This window comes from Chlorocebus sabaeus, chromosome 6 (genome assembly GCF_047675955.1).
Source record: "Chlorocebus sabaeus isolate Y175 chromosome 6, mChlSab1.0.hap1, whole genome shotgun sequence".
NCBI lineage: Eukaryota > Metazoa > Chordata > Mammalia > Primates > Cercopithecidae > Chlorocebus > Chlorocebus sabaeus.
In genome coordinates, this window is record NC_132909.1 from 7707502 (window position 1) to 7721984 (window position 14483).

Below are 14483 nucleotides of genomic sequence, written 5' to 3' on the forward strand. Positions count from 1 at the left end.
CGTTTGCGCTTTGTTTTCTGATTTTGGACTCCTGCTGCTTGTTGGTTTTATTTTATTCTTATTTATTTATTTGGAGAGGTCTCACTCTGTCACCCCAGGCTGGAATGCAGTGGTGCAATCTCAGCTCACTGCAGCCTCCGCCTCCTGGGTTCAAGAGATTCTCGTGCCTCAGCCTCCCAAGTAGCTGGGATTACAGGCATGTACCACCATGCCCGGCTCGTTTTCTTGTATTTTTAGTAGAGACGGGGTTTCACCACGTTAGCGAGGCCGGTTTCGAACTCCTGACCTCAAATCCACCCGCCTCGGTTCCCCAAAGTGCTGGGATTACAGGCGTGAGCCACGGCGCCCGGCTTATTTTTACTTTTTTTTTTTTTGAGATGGAGTCTCGCTCTGTTGCCCAGGCTGGAGTGCAGTGCCGCAATGTCAGCTAACTGCAACCTCCGCCTCCTGGGTTCAAGCGATTCTCCTGCCTCAGTCTCACTTGTAGCTGGGATTACAGGCGCCCGCCACCATGGCCGGCTGATTTTTCTATTTTTAGTAGAGATGGGGTTTCACCATGTTTGCCAGGCTGGTATTGAACTCCTGACCTCAGGTGATCCACCTGCCTCGGTCTCCCAAAGTGTTGGGATTACAGGCGTGAGCCGCTGTGCCCGGCCAGATTTGAGATGTCAGAATTTTCTCATTGTTAAAATTTTTGCAAAAATGGTTTCAATAACTTGGTGATTGGAAGAATTAAAAAAGCTCAGTCTCAGACCGGGCACAGTGGCTCAAACGCCTGTAATCCCAGCACTTTGGGAGGCCGAGGTGGGCGGATCACCTGAGGTTGGGAGTTTGAGACCAGCCTGACCAACATAGAAAAACCTCGTCTCTACTAAAAATACAAAATTAGCCGGGCGTGGTGGCGAGCGCCTGTAATCCCAGCTACTCGGGAGAGGCTGAGACAGGAGAATCGCTTGAACCCGGGAGGTGGAGGTGGAGGTTGCGGTGAGCCCAGATTGCGCCACTGCACTCCAGCCTGGGCAACAAGAGCGAAACTCAGTCTCAAAAATAAAATTGGCCGGGCGCGGTGGCTCACACCTGTAATCCCAGCACTCTGGGAGGCCAAGGCGGGTGGATCACGAGGTCGGGAGATCGAGACCATCCTGGCTAACACGGTGAAACACCGTATCTGTTGGAAAAAAAAAAAAAATAGCCAGGCATGGCCGCGAGTGCCTGTAGTCCTGGGAGGCTGAGGCAGGAGAATGGCATGAACCCGGGAGGCGGAGCTTCCAGTGAGCCGAGATCCCGCCACTGCACTCCAGCCTGGGCGACAAAGCAAGACACTGTCTCAAAAAATAAAATAATAATAATAATAAAATACAATAAAAATAAAGTAAAGGAATAAAAGAATGGCTCCTCCAGGTAGAGCAGCGGCTTGGGCTGTTCATTGTGATTATACTTACAGTTATTTCTTGATTATATGCTAAACAAGGGGTAGATTATTCATGAGTTTTCCAGGAAAGGGGTAGGCAATTCTCAGAACTGAGGGTTCCTTCCCCTTTTAGACCATATAGGGGAACTTCATGATGTTGCCATGGCATTTGTAAGCTGTCATCGTGTTGGTGGGTGTGACTTTTAGCATGCTAATGCATTATAATTAGTGTATAATGGGGCCATGAGGATGGCTAGAGGTCACTCTCATCGCCATCTTGGTTTTGCTGGGATTTGGCTGGCTTCTTTAGTGCATATGCTATTTTATCAGCAAGCTCTTTGTGACTCGTATCTTGTGCCAACCTCCTATCCCATCCTGTGACTAAGAATGCCTTAACCTCCTGGGAATGCCGCCCAGTAGGTCTCAGCCTTATTTTACCCAGCTCCTATTCAAGACGGAATCTCTGTGGTTGGAATGCCTCTGATATATGTGTATGCCTTTAAAAAAAAAAAAAAAAGAAATGGGACTATGTGATCCATGTTCTTTTGTAACTTATTTTGTCTACTCAGGCCCATCCTTTGAGATTGTGGAATTTTCCACCCAGGGATGTTAGAAGCGAAACAAGTGGTTAACATGAGCATTGGAGACGGCAGAACCTGGCGTCTCTGTCACTTCCTTCCTGTGTAACACTGAGCCCAGTTCCTTAACCTCCCCGCGCCTCAGTTTCCTTGCCTGTAAATTGCAAACAGGAGTGAGACAGCTGGTCGTGGTGGCTCATGCCTGTAATCCCAGCACTTTGGGAGGCCAAGGCGGGTGGATCACCTGAGATCAGGAGTTCAAGACTAGCCTGACCAACTTGGTGAAAGCCCATCTCTACTAAAAATATAAAATTAACCGGGCGTGGTGGCGGGCACCTATAATCCCAGCTACTCGGGAGGCTGAGGCAGGAGAATTGAACCTGGGAGGCAGAGGTTGCGGTGAGCCAAGATCGTGCACTTGCACCCTACCCTGGGCAACAGGAGTGAAACTGCATCATAAAAATAAAAACACAAGTACAAATAAAATAAAATAAAAGACAGGAGGCCAGGCGCAGTGGCTCACACCTGTAATCCCAGCACTTTGGGAGGCCGAGGTGGGCAGATCACGAGGTCAAGAGATTGAGACCGTCCTGGTCAACATGGTGAAACCCCGTCTCAACTAAAAATACAAAAATTAGCCGGGTGTGGTGGCAGGTGCCTGTAGTCCCAGCTACTTGGGAGGCTGAGGCAGGAGAATCGCTTGAACCAAGGAGTCGGAGGTTGCAGTGAGCTGAGATCACACCACTGCAACTGCACTCCAGCCTAACAACAGAGTGAGACTCTATCTCAAAAAAAAAAAAAAAAAAAAAAAAAAAAAAAAAAATGTGAGACAGGAGTAACACAGGCTGGTTACGGGAGAATAGAAAATTCCAGGCAACAGTTTCATGTGACTAGCAAAAGGAAACTGTTGAAATAGTTGCAGCAGGTAGGGGCTCATAAGACTCTTGAAAACCCTAGGTGCGGACCAACCTGGCTAAGACACGCTGGATCCAACAAGGCCCTACATATGATCTAGGTCTCACCTAGGACCTCATTATATGCTCATTAACATTAACACACACCCACCAGCACCAGGACAGTTACAGGAACACCCATAGTTGGTTTAAAACTGGGTCGCACCACAGTTCTCAAAATCTCCTTTTTCTAGGAATCTTCATGAATATTCCACTCCTTGATTAAAGAAACCCATAGTGCATGCCTACAGTCCCGGCCACTCAGGAGGCTGAGGCAGGAGCATTGCTGGAACCTGTGAGGCAGAGGTTGCAGTGAACTGAGATCGTGCCATTGCACTCCAGCCTGGCGACAGAGCGAGACTGTTTCAAAAAAAAAAAAAAAGAAATCCATAAAGGTAGCAGCCCCAAACCCCCTGCAGGAGACTCTGTCTCCAGTCCACCTTCACTTCCCTGTGTTGAGTGTGTACTTTTCACTTCGCAATACTTCTTTGTACTTACAGTATTTTCCTACTTGTCCTTTAGTTCCTTCCTGAGATGGTGTCAAGAGCCTGGACATTGGCTGGGGTGGAGGTCCCACACCGGCGTATGGGGACTTCCCCTAGCCCACCTGTATCAAGAGTACTGACCTTGTCGCCTTACTCTTATGACTAAATGAGGTAAAAGCATAAACAGGGTGGGTTTCAAATGAGGTGCCTGATATGGTGGAACTATATTTATACTTTTTTTTTTTTTTTTTGAGATAAGATCTCACTGTCACCCAGGCTGGAGTGCCGTGGTACCATCTTGGCTCACTGCAGCCTTGACTGCCTGGGCTTAGGTGATCCTCCCACCTCAGCCTCCAGAGTACCTAGGACCGCAGGCATGAGCCACCACACCCAGCTAAGTTTTTATATTTTTGGTAGAGATGAGGTTTCACCATGTTGCCTAGGCTGTTCTTGAACTCATGGACTCAGGCGATCTGCCTGCCTTGGCCTCCCAAAGTGCCAGGATTACAGGCGTGAGCCTCGCATCCAGCCTGTATTGATTCTTGTAGATGTTAAAGTTGTTTCTAAGTTTCCACTGTTAGAAAAGTGCAAGAGTCCTGACATAGGCTGAAGAGGAATTACAACACTTTTGAGGTAAGTCACATAGCACTCAGTCTCGGTTGATCTACTGGTAAAATAGGAGAAATCATTCTTCCTTTTTTCTTTGAGTTTCGCTCTTGTCACCCAGGCTAGACTGCAGTGACCAAATCTTGGCTTACTGCAACTTCTGCCTCCCGGGTTCAAGTTACTCTCCTGCCTCAGCCTCCTGAGTAGCTGGGATCACGGTGTGTGCCACCTTGCGTGCTTAATTTTTGTGTTTTTAGTAGAGACAGGGTTTCACAGTGTTGGGCAGGCTGGTCTCAAACTCCTGACATCAGGTGATCCACCTGCCTCGGCCTCCCAAAGTGCTGGGATTACAGGCATGAGCCACCACGCCTGGCTTTGTTCTTATTGATTTATTTATTTGAGACGGAGTTTAGTACAGTGGCGTGATCTCGTCTCACTGCAACCTCTGCCTGCTGGGTTCAAGCAATTCTCCTGCCTCAGCCTCCTGAGTAGCTAGGACTACAGGCACCCGCCACCACGCCCAGCTAATGTTTTTGTATTTTTAATAGAGACAGGGTTTCATCATGTTGGCCAGGCTGGTGTCCAACTCCTGACCTCAGGTGATTCACCCGCCTCAGCCTCCCAAAATGCAGGGATTACAGGCGTGAGCTGCCGTGCCCGGCCTCTTGTTCTTATTTCTTATGAAGGGTGTGAGGATCCCGGAAGCGCAGTGCGTGCCATACAGAAGCATTCGGTCACTGGCAGTTTTGTTGTTTGAATGTAGTTGTAGACCAAGGTTTTCATTTGTAAGTAATCCAATATTCTCTAATTTTTTTTTTTTTTTTTTTTTTTTTTTTGAGACAAAGTCTTGCTTTGTCGCCCAGTCTGGAGTGCAGCGGCCAGATCCACCCGTGTGAGCCACCGCACCCGGCCAATATCCTCTAATTTTTTTGATAATAGCTGTATTGAGATTTGGTTCACATACCAATTTACCACTTTAAAGTACAACTGAATAGTTTTTAGCATGTTCACAGGGTTGTGCAACCACCACCACAGCCAATTTTAGAACATTTGGTCACTCCACAAAGAAACCCCATTCCCATAAGCAGATATACCCACTGGACACGGTGGCTCACGCCTGTAATCCCAGCACTTTGGGAGGCTGAGGTGGGCGGATCACGAGGTCAAGAGATTGAGAACATCCTGGCTTACACTGTGAAACCCCATCTCTACTAAAAATACAAAACTTAGCCGAGTATGGTGGCGGGTGCCTGTAATCCCAGCTACTCAGAAGGCTGAGGCAGGAGAATCGCTTGAACCCGGGAGGCGGAGGTTGCAGTGAGCCCAGATCGCGCCACTGCACTCCAGCCTGGCGATAAGCGAGACTCCGTCTCAGACAAACAAAGAACAGTTATACCCAATTCTTCCACCCTTTTTCTCTAGCTTGAGGCAGCAATTAATCTATGTCTGGCTGAGCGAGGTGGCTCATGCCTGTAATCCCAGCACTTTGGGAGGCCGATGCTGAAGGATTGTTTGAGCCCAGGAGTTTGAGACCAATCTGGGCAACATAGGGAAACCCCCCCTACCCCCGTCTCTACAAAAAATCAAAAACTAAGCTATGCGTGGTAGCAAATGCCTCTAGGCACAGCTACTCAGGAGGCTAAGATGGGAGGATCACTTGTGCCCAGGAGGCTGAGGTTGCAGTGAGCCATAATGGCACCACTGCACTGCAGCCTGGGCGACAAAGCAAGACTCTGTTTCAAAAAAAAAAAATTGTATGACTTTATGGAATTTTCCTATTCTGGACATTTCTTATAAATGAATTCTTGGAATATGTGGCTCTTTGTGACTGGCATCTCTCACTTGGCATAAAGTTTTCTAGGTTCATCTACATTGTAGAATGTATCAGTATTTCATTTCTGTTTATGACACAGTGATAGTCCATGATACGGATATACCACCTTGTACTTACCCATTCGGTAGTTAATGGACAGGTGGGATGTTTCTATTCCTGGCTGCAATGCTGCTATGAACATTCATGTACAAGTTTTTGTGTAAACATATGTTCTCATTTCACCTTGGAGTAGGATTGCTAGGTCATGCAGTAACTCTATGTTTAACTTTTGTTTTGAGACAGTGTCTCACTCTGCGACCCAGGCTGGAGTGGAGTGGTGTGGTCACAGGTCATTGCAGCCTTGACCTCCTGGGCTCGAGTGATCTTCCCACCTCAGTCTCCAGAGTAACTGGGACTACCAGTATGCGCTAGCAAGCCGGCTAATTCTTTAATAGAAACGGACTCACTGTGTTGCCCAGGCTGGTCTGGAACTCCTGGGCTCAAGCAATCCTCCCACCTCAGTCTGCCAACGTGCTGGGACGACATGCATGAGCCACCATGCCCAGCCTGTGTTTAACATTTTGAGTAGGCCAGGTGCGGTGGCTGACGCCTGTAATCCCAGAACTTTGGGAGGCTGAGGCGGGCAGATCACCTGAGGTCAGGAGTTTGAGACCAGCCTGGCCAACATGGCGAAACCCCGTCTCTACTAAAAATACAAAAATTGGCAGGAGAATCGCTTGAACCCAGGGGATGCAGGTTGCAGTGAGCCGAGATCACAGCCACTGCACTCCAGCCTGGACGACAGAGTGAGACTCTGCCTCAAGGGAAAAAGAAAAAAAAAAAAAAAAAACACTAATGCGAGACCTCGGGAAAGTGCGATATAAGATCATAGAGGGAACGCAGGTCCGAATTTGAGACCCTGTGGGGTCAGATGTGGCCCAGAGTGGCTGAGAATCACACAAAGTGTCCCTTACTCTTAGACACATAACTGGACTACATTTCCCGGTCGACCTTGCAGCCAGGAGCAACCACGTGACAGATTCCCGCCAATGGAACAGGGGCAAAAGTAATCCTGGCAGAGACAATGCGAGGCATCTGGGCTGACTTCTTGGTGTCTGCAGCTTCAAGAACCAGGTTCAGTTCCCCTCCAAGTGCACCTGGGCTGCCTCCTTTTAACCTTTCTGCACCGCAGCACCCCCTCAACCCCGTAAAATGTGGGCGATAATTCCTTTATTACAAGGTTAGTTAGTAAATAAAATGACGGGTTTAAAAATCTGGCAATCCTTTACCTAATCACCTCCTGAAGGGCTTCAGGAAAGATTGTGTTGGGCGATTCTGGAGACTGTGCTCCTCTGATGGTGGAGGCCGACCCGGTCACAACCCCCGGAGAGACGAGACATGGGGAGATCCAGGTCCCATTGGCCAGGCCGTGTTCGGCAGGAGATGTCCCAGTAACCTCGGGCAGGGGAGTCAGGGAGGAAGCCTCTGTACTGCTCCTTTTCCCGTGGGGTGCAGAGAGCGAGCAAGTCGGCATTCCAGGCGGTGGGAAGCCCCGGGGCAGAAGCAGGGAAGCTGGAAAGAGCCTGGTGTTCCAGGAGTCCCGCTCTAAAAACAGGTGTGGCGGCTGGGGAATCTTGGCTGGGAAAATAGGCCCACACCTCCACCTTGTGGCCAATTGGGAATTTGCAGGCACGGCCTCTCAGAAACTACTTAAGGGCGCTTTGGGTGAAGTTGGATGGGGTGCTGCAGACGGAAAGCGTGGGGGGCGAGTTGAAGGGGCCCACCCAGATCGAGTGCTCTGACTGAGAAAACAAAGTGGGTGGTGACAGTTATCAGAGACACGGTCGACTGTTTCAGGAAAATCCCCCAGAGCAAGGAGTGCACAAAGTGGATCTTTACCATTATTTTTGCATTTATTTATTTCTATTGAGACAGTGTCTCACTCTGTCGCCCGGGATGGAGTGCAGTCACGTGATGACGGCTCACTGCAGCTTCAGCCTCCTGAGCTCAGGTGATCCTCCTGCCTCACCTTCCCCAGTAGCTGGGACTACAGGAGTGTGCCATTACGCCCAGATAATTAAAATTTTTTTTTGTACAGACAGGGTCTCCCTTTGTTGGCCAGGCTGGTCTGCAACTCCCAGGCTCAAGCGATCCTCCTGCCTCAGCCTTCCGAAGGGCTGGGATGACACCCCCGCCTCCCAAACGCACCCCCACCACACCTAGCCTTTCTTTTCTTTTTTTTTGAGATGGAGTCTTGCTCTGTCGCCCAGGCTGGACTGTAGCAGCGCGATCTCGGCTCACTGCAACTTCTGCCTCCCAGGTTCAAGCAATTCTCCTGCCTCAGTCTCCCGAGTAGCTGGGATTACGGGCGCCTGCCATCACGCTCGGCTAATTTTTTTTTGCGTGTTTTTAGTAAAGACAGGGTTTCACCATGTTGGCCAGGCTGGTTTTCAACTCCTGACCTCAAGCGATCCGCCCGTCTTGGCCTCCCAAAGTGCTGGGATTACAGGTGTGAGCCACTGCACCCGGCCACCGTTTCTTTAGAAATTACCCCGCCTTCAGTGTTCCTTTATTGCAATGCAAAATGGACTAATACAGATGCTATGAAATAGATGTGCAGAAAATATCTATAAAGATATTACTGCATTGTTTATTACATTAAAAGGGGGAAAACAATCTATGCAGAGAATCAGTTATGGAAGTGGTGTTGTAGTGTTACATTAATACTCTCAAATACTATGTAGCTATTTAAAAGAATGGGCTTGGCCGGGCATGGTGGTTCATGCTTGTAATCCCAGCACTTTGGGAGGCCAAGGTGGGCGGATCACCTGAGGTCCGGAGTTCGAGACCAGCCTGACCAATATGGAGAAACCCCGTCTCTACTAAAAATACAAAATCAACTGGTTGTGGTGCCGCATGCCTGTAATCCCAGCTACTTGGGAGGCTGAGGCAGGAGAATCACTTGAACCCAAGAGGCAGAGGTTGCGGTGAGCAGAGATTGCGCCATTGCACTCCAGCCTGGGTGAAAAGACAAGAGCGAAACTCCATCTCAAAAAAAAGAAAAGAATGGGCTTTAGCCAGGCATGGTGGTGCGCCTGTAGTCCCAGCTACTCGGGAGGCTGAGACAGAAGAATCGTTTGAATCTGAGAGGTGGAGGTTGCAGTGAGCCAAGATCGCGCCACTGCACTCCAGCCTGGGTGACAAAGCAAGACTCCCTCTCAAAAGAAAAAAAAAAGGCCAGGTGCGGTGGCTCAAGCCTGTAATCCCCGCACTTTGGGAGGCCGAGACGGGTGGATCATGAGGTGAGGAGATCAAGACCATCCTGGCTAACACGGTGAAACCTCGTCTCTACTAAAAAAAAAAAAATACAAAAAACTAGCCGGGCGTGGTGGCGGGCGCCTGTTGTCCCAGCTACTCGGGAGGCTGAGGCAGGAGAATGGCGTGAACACGGGAGGCGGAGCTTGCAGTGAGTTGAGATCCGGCCACTGCACTCCAGCCTGGGCGACAGAGCGAGACTCCGTCTCAATAAAAAAAAAAAAAGGCCGGGCGCGGTGGCTCAAGCCTGTAATCCCAGCACTTTGGGAGTCCGAGACGGGCGGATCACGAGGTCAGGAGATCGAGACCATCCTGGGTAACCCGGTGAAACCCCGTCTCTACTAAAAAAATACAAAAAACTAGCCGGGCGAGGTGGCGGGCGCCTGTAGTCCCAGCTACTCGGGAGGCTGAGGCAGGAGAATGGCGTGAACCCGGGAGGCGGAGCTTGCAGTGAGCAGAGATCCGGCCACTGCACTCCAGCCTGGGCGACAGAGCGAGACTCCGTCTCAAAAAAAAAAAAAAAAAAAAAAAAAAAAGAATGGCCTCGTGGAAGTATATGCACTGAAGAATACTCATGTCTGCAGGTTATTCTGAAATCAAGAAAATGCGATGGGCTGAGGAATGAATACAGCAAGGTTTCTCAACCTTGCCACTGTGACATTTGGGGCCAGATTTTTTTTTTCCCACTTTGCCACCGAGGCTGGAGTGCATCCTGGACCTGCTGGGCTCCGGCGATCCCCACACCTCAGCTTCCAGAGTAGCTGGGACGACAGGTGCATGCCGCCATGCCTGGCTAAGTTTTACATGTGTTTGTACTGGCTATGTTTCTCAAGCTGGTCTTGAACTCCTGAGCTTAAGTCATCCTCCCACCCGGCCTCTCAAAGTCCTGGGATTACAGGCATGAGCCACCATGCCCTGCCTGGGGCCGGATAATTTTTGTTGGGGGGCTGTCTTGTGCATGGCAGGAAGCTTAGCAACATCATTGGCCTCTACCCCACTACATGCCAGAGCACCACCCCCACCCCCCAGAGCAGGTGAGACAAAAATGTCCGCAGACAATGCCAAATGTCTCCTGCAGGGAAAAGAGCCCCTAGTTGAGAACCACCGGGACACAGGGTAGGCTAGACGGATTGAAACAGGATAAATCCGCCAGGCGCAGTGGCTCACAACTGCGACTCAGCACTCTGGGAGGCCGAGGTGGGCGGATCGCCTGAGGTCAGGAGTTCGAGACCAGCCTGACCAACATGGTGAAACCCTGTCCCTACTGAAAAATAGAAAAATTAGCTGGGCATAGTGGCAGGTGCCTGTAATCCCAGCGGAGGCTGGAGAATTGCTTGAACCCAGGAGGCGGAGGTTGCAGTGAGCCGAGATCACGCCACTGCACTTCAGCCTGGGCGACAGAGTGAGACTCTGTCTCAAAAGACAAAAAAAAAAAAAAAAAGAAAGAAAAGAAAAGAAACAGGATAAAGCAAACACAGACAAATGTTAGTGGTGGAAGCTGGGTAGGAGGTATATGTGTGTTCACTGTAAAATTATTTCCACTTTGTCTTATGTTTGAGTGTCTGAATTTTTTTTCTTTTCTTTTTTTTTTTTTTTGAGATGGGGTCTCACTCTGTCACCCACACTGGAGTGCAGTGGCACAATCTCAGCTCACTGCAACCTCCCACCTCAGCCTCTCTACTACTTGGGACCACAGGTGCACACCACCATGCCAGACTAATTTTTAGTATTTTTGGTAGAGGTGGGGTTTTGCCATGTTGCCCAGGCTGGTCTTGATTCTTGACCTCTATTGATCTACCCACGCTGGCCTCCCAAAGTGCTAGGATTACAGGCATGAGCCACCACGCCTGGCCTGAATTTTCATAATAAAATCTTTTGGGGAAAAATTAAGTAAATCTGTATGCTCTGACTTTTCGAGACATGCAGAGACAGGATATTGAGGGATAAAAACTGAACCCAAAAGTTCTATGATGCCTGGCATGTGACATTCAAGAACAGGCAAAATGAAACTGTGGTCGCAGGATATTCATTCCTTTTGCAGGACACTGGCTGGGAGGCAGTGAGACAGGGCCTTCTGGGAAGCTGGAAATGTTTTGTTGTTGTTGTTGTCGTTTGTTTTTTTTTCTGAGACAGTCTCGCTCTGTTGCTCAGGCTGGAGTGCAATGGCGCAATCTCAGCTTGCTGCAACCGCTTTCTCTCCGGTTCAAGTGATTCTCCGGTCTCAGCCTCTCAAGTAGCTAGGATTATAGGCGTGCACCACCACACCTGGCTAATTTTTGTATTTTTAGTAGACACAGGGTTTTACCATGTTGGCCAGGCTGGTATCAAACTCTTGACCTCAAGTGATCTGCCCGCCTCGGCCTCCCAAAGTGCTGGGATTATAGGCATGAGCCACTGAGCCTCGCCTGGAAACGTTTTATGCTTTGGTCTGAGTGGTGGTGTACACCTATGTGTAAATCCACTAGGCTGATGACGTAAATGCTAAGTGTTTAGGGGTGAAGAATGGATGTCTGCAACCTATCTGAAAGAGATTCAATAAAAAAGATAGGCTCCTGGATGATAAGAGAGGTAGAGAGCTGGACAGATGTGTAACAAAGACAATTCTGCAAAATACATTAATTATAAATTCTAAGTGATGGGAACAGGGGCCTTCTCTCTATAATCCTGTGAACTTTTCTCTAAGCTTGAAAATCTTCAGACTAAAATGTTGTGGAAAAAAAAATAAAGTCATAGTGCTGTACACTTAAGACTCGTGTGTTTCACTATAGATGAGTTATATCAAATTTTCTGCTGTCCAGGGAATATGGCTAAGTGAAAAACAATCACTTGCAGACCAATAAGTAAAGCAGCTTTTATTTACTAAAAAAATAAAAAATGGCTGGGCACGGTGGCTGACGCCTGTAATCCCAGCACTTTGGGAGGCCGAGGCAGGTGGATCACTTGAGGTCAGGAGTTCGAAACCAGCTTGGCCATCATGGTGAAACCCTGTCTCTACTAAAAATACAAAAAATAAACTGGGTGTGGTGGTGCGTGCCTGTAATCCCAGCTACTCCGGAGGCTGAATCAAGAGAATCACTTGAAGGCCGGGAGGCGGAGGTTGCAGTGAGCCGAGATCGTGCCGCTGCACCACAGCCTGGGTGACAGGGCAAGACTCCATCTCAAAAAAAAAAAAACAGAAAAAAAGCAATTAGAAAAAGTCTAGAGAGGTAGAGAGGGAGCAAAACAAGATGGCTAAATAGAAGTTTCCACTGATCATCCCCTCTGCAGGAACACCAAATTTAACACAAATCTACCAAAAAAAAAAAAAAAAAACCTTCAAAAATCATGGCCTCAGGTGAGCACTCCCAGTACCTGGTTTTAACTTCATATAGCTGAAAGAGGCACCGAAGAGGGTAGGAAAGACAGCCTCGAGCTGCCGATGCCACCCTCTGCCTGTGCTCCATGGCACAGAGTCTGTGTGCTTGGGGGAGACAGAGTGCAGTGATTGTGAGACTTTGCATTGAACTCAGCGCTGTCTCGTCACAGTGGAAAGCAAGTCTGCCCCGAACTCAGCAGACGCCCACCCACAAAGACAGGATTTAGACCAGCCCTAGCCAGAGGGGAATCTCCCATCCCAACAGTCAGAAATTGTATTACGGCAAGCCCTGTCTCTACAGGCTAAAGCGCTCTGGGGCTCCAAATGAACTTGAAAGGCAGTCTAGGCCACAAGGACTGCAACGCCTAAGCAAGTCCTAATGTTGAGCTGAGCTTTCTGAGACATGCTGTGTTCAGGGGAGACCCAGCACATTCCCAGCTGTGGTGGCTACAGTGAGAGACTCCTTCTGCTGGAGAAAAGCAGAGGGAAAAGTAAGGCACACTTTGCCTTGCAGCTCAGCTACCAGCTCAGCCACAGTGGAGAAGTGGGATCTTGGGGTCCCTGATTCCAGATCCTGGTTCTTGGATGGCATTTCTGGAACTGCCCTGGACCAGAGGGGAGCCCACTGTCCTGAAGGGGGAGTCCCAGGTCTGGTGACACTCACTGGAAACTGACTGAAGGGTCCTGGGGCCTGGAGTGAACATCACAGCAGTGTGGCAGTGCTCCCCGCAGGGCGGTGGTTCTGACGGTGACCAGGGAGAGAGCCTCCTTTGCCTGCGGAAAGGGGAGGGAAGGGTGGGAAAGACTGTGTCTCCTGTTTTGAGTACCAGTTCAGCCACAGTAGAATAGGACACCAGGTCAGTTTCTAAGTTTTTTTGTTTGTTTGGTTTTTGAGATGGAGTTTGGCTCTTGTTGCCCAGGCTGGAGTACAATGGCATGATTTCGGCTCACTGCACCCTCCACCTCCCGGGTTCAAGCAATTCTCCTGCCTCGGCCACCTGAGTAGCTGGGATTACAAGCGCCTGCCACCATGCCTTGCTAATTTTTGTATTTTTAGTAGAGATGGAGTTTCGTCGGGTTGGCCAGGCTGGTCTCAAACTCCTGACCTCAAGTGATCCACCTGCCTTGGCCTCCCAAAGTGCTGGGATTAGAGGCACGAGCCACCGCACCCAGCCAATTTCTAAGGGTTTTGACTCCAGTCCCTGGCTCACTGACTGCATCCCTGGAACCACCTGGGACCTGGGATAACTCGATGCCCTGAAGGGAAGGATGTAAGCGTAGCTGCCTTTGGAACCTGCTAGTTTTAGAGCCCAAGGGCCTTGAGCAAACATAAGCAGTAGCCAGGTCGGTCGTGGTTACAGGAGGCCATGGGCAGGACGCAGCGCAATCCCAGTGACAGTAGGCACTCCTGGCTCCAGGTAGCTCAGGGGAGGGAGGGAGGGGGGGGGGGAGAGAGAGAGAGAGAGAGAGAGAGAGAGACAGACAGACTCTGGGAGAAAGCAAGGGAAGAGAACAAGAGTCTCTGCCTGGTAATCCAGATAATTCTTCTGGATCTTATCCATGACCACTAAGGCAGTACCTCCATGAGTTTGCAAGAACCACAGCATTAATGGGCTTGGGGAGCCCCCTAATGCGGACACGGCTTAGATCACAACACCCAAGTACTTCGGAATACCTGGAAAGCCTCCCCAAAAAGGACAGGCACAAACAAGCCTTGTCTGCAAAGACTACAATAAATACTTAACATGGCCGGGCGCGGTGGCTCATGTCTGTAATCCCAGCACTTTGGGAGGCTGAGGCGGGTGGATCACCTGAGGTCAGGAGTTTGAAACCAGCCTGACCAATATGATGAAACCCCCATCTCTACTGAAAATACAAAAATTAGCTGGGCGTGGTAGCATGCGCCTATAATCCCAGGTACTGGGGAGGCTGAGACAGGAGAATCACTGGAACCCAGGAGGTGGAGG

General features: G+C 49.5%; 1 long non-coding RNA gene across 3 annotated transcripts in view; it reads right to left on the reverse strand.

Annotated features, from left to right (window-relative positions):
- Nucleotides 1-11716: 11716 nt before the first annotated feature.
- Nucleotides 11717-14483, reverse strand: part of LOC140711823 (uncharacterized) — a 42154-nt gene continuing 39387 nt past the window's right edge. For 2 of the 3 annotated variants that reach the window (XR_012093118.1, XR_012093120.1), the window contains exon 3: nt 11717-13290. This is a non-coding gene — a long non-coding RNA (uncharacterized lncRNA). The remainder of the gene's footprint in view (nt 13291-14483) is intronic. The other variant, XR_012093119.1, reaches the window with a different exon arrangement.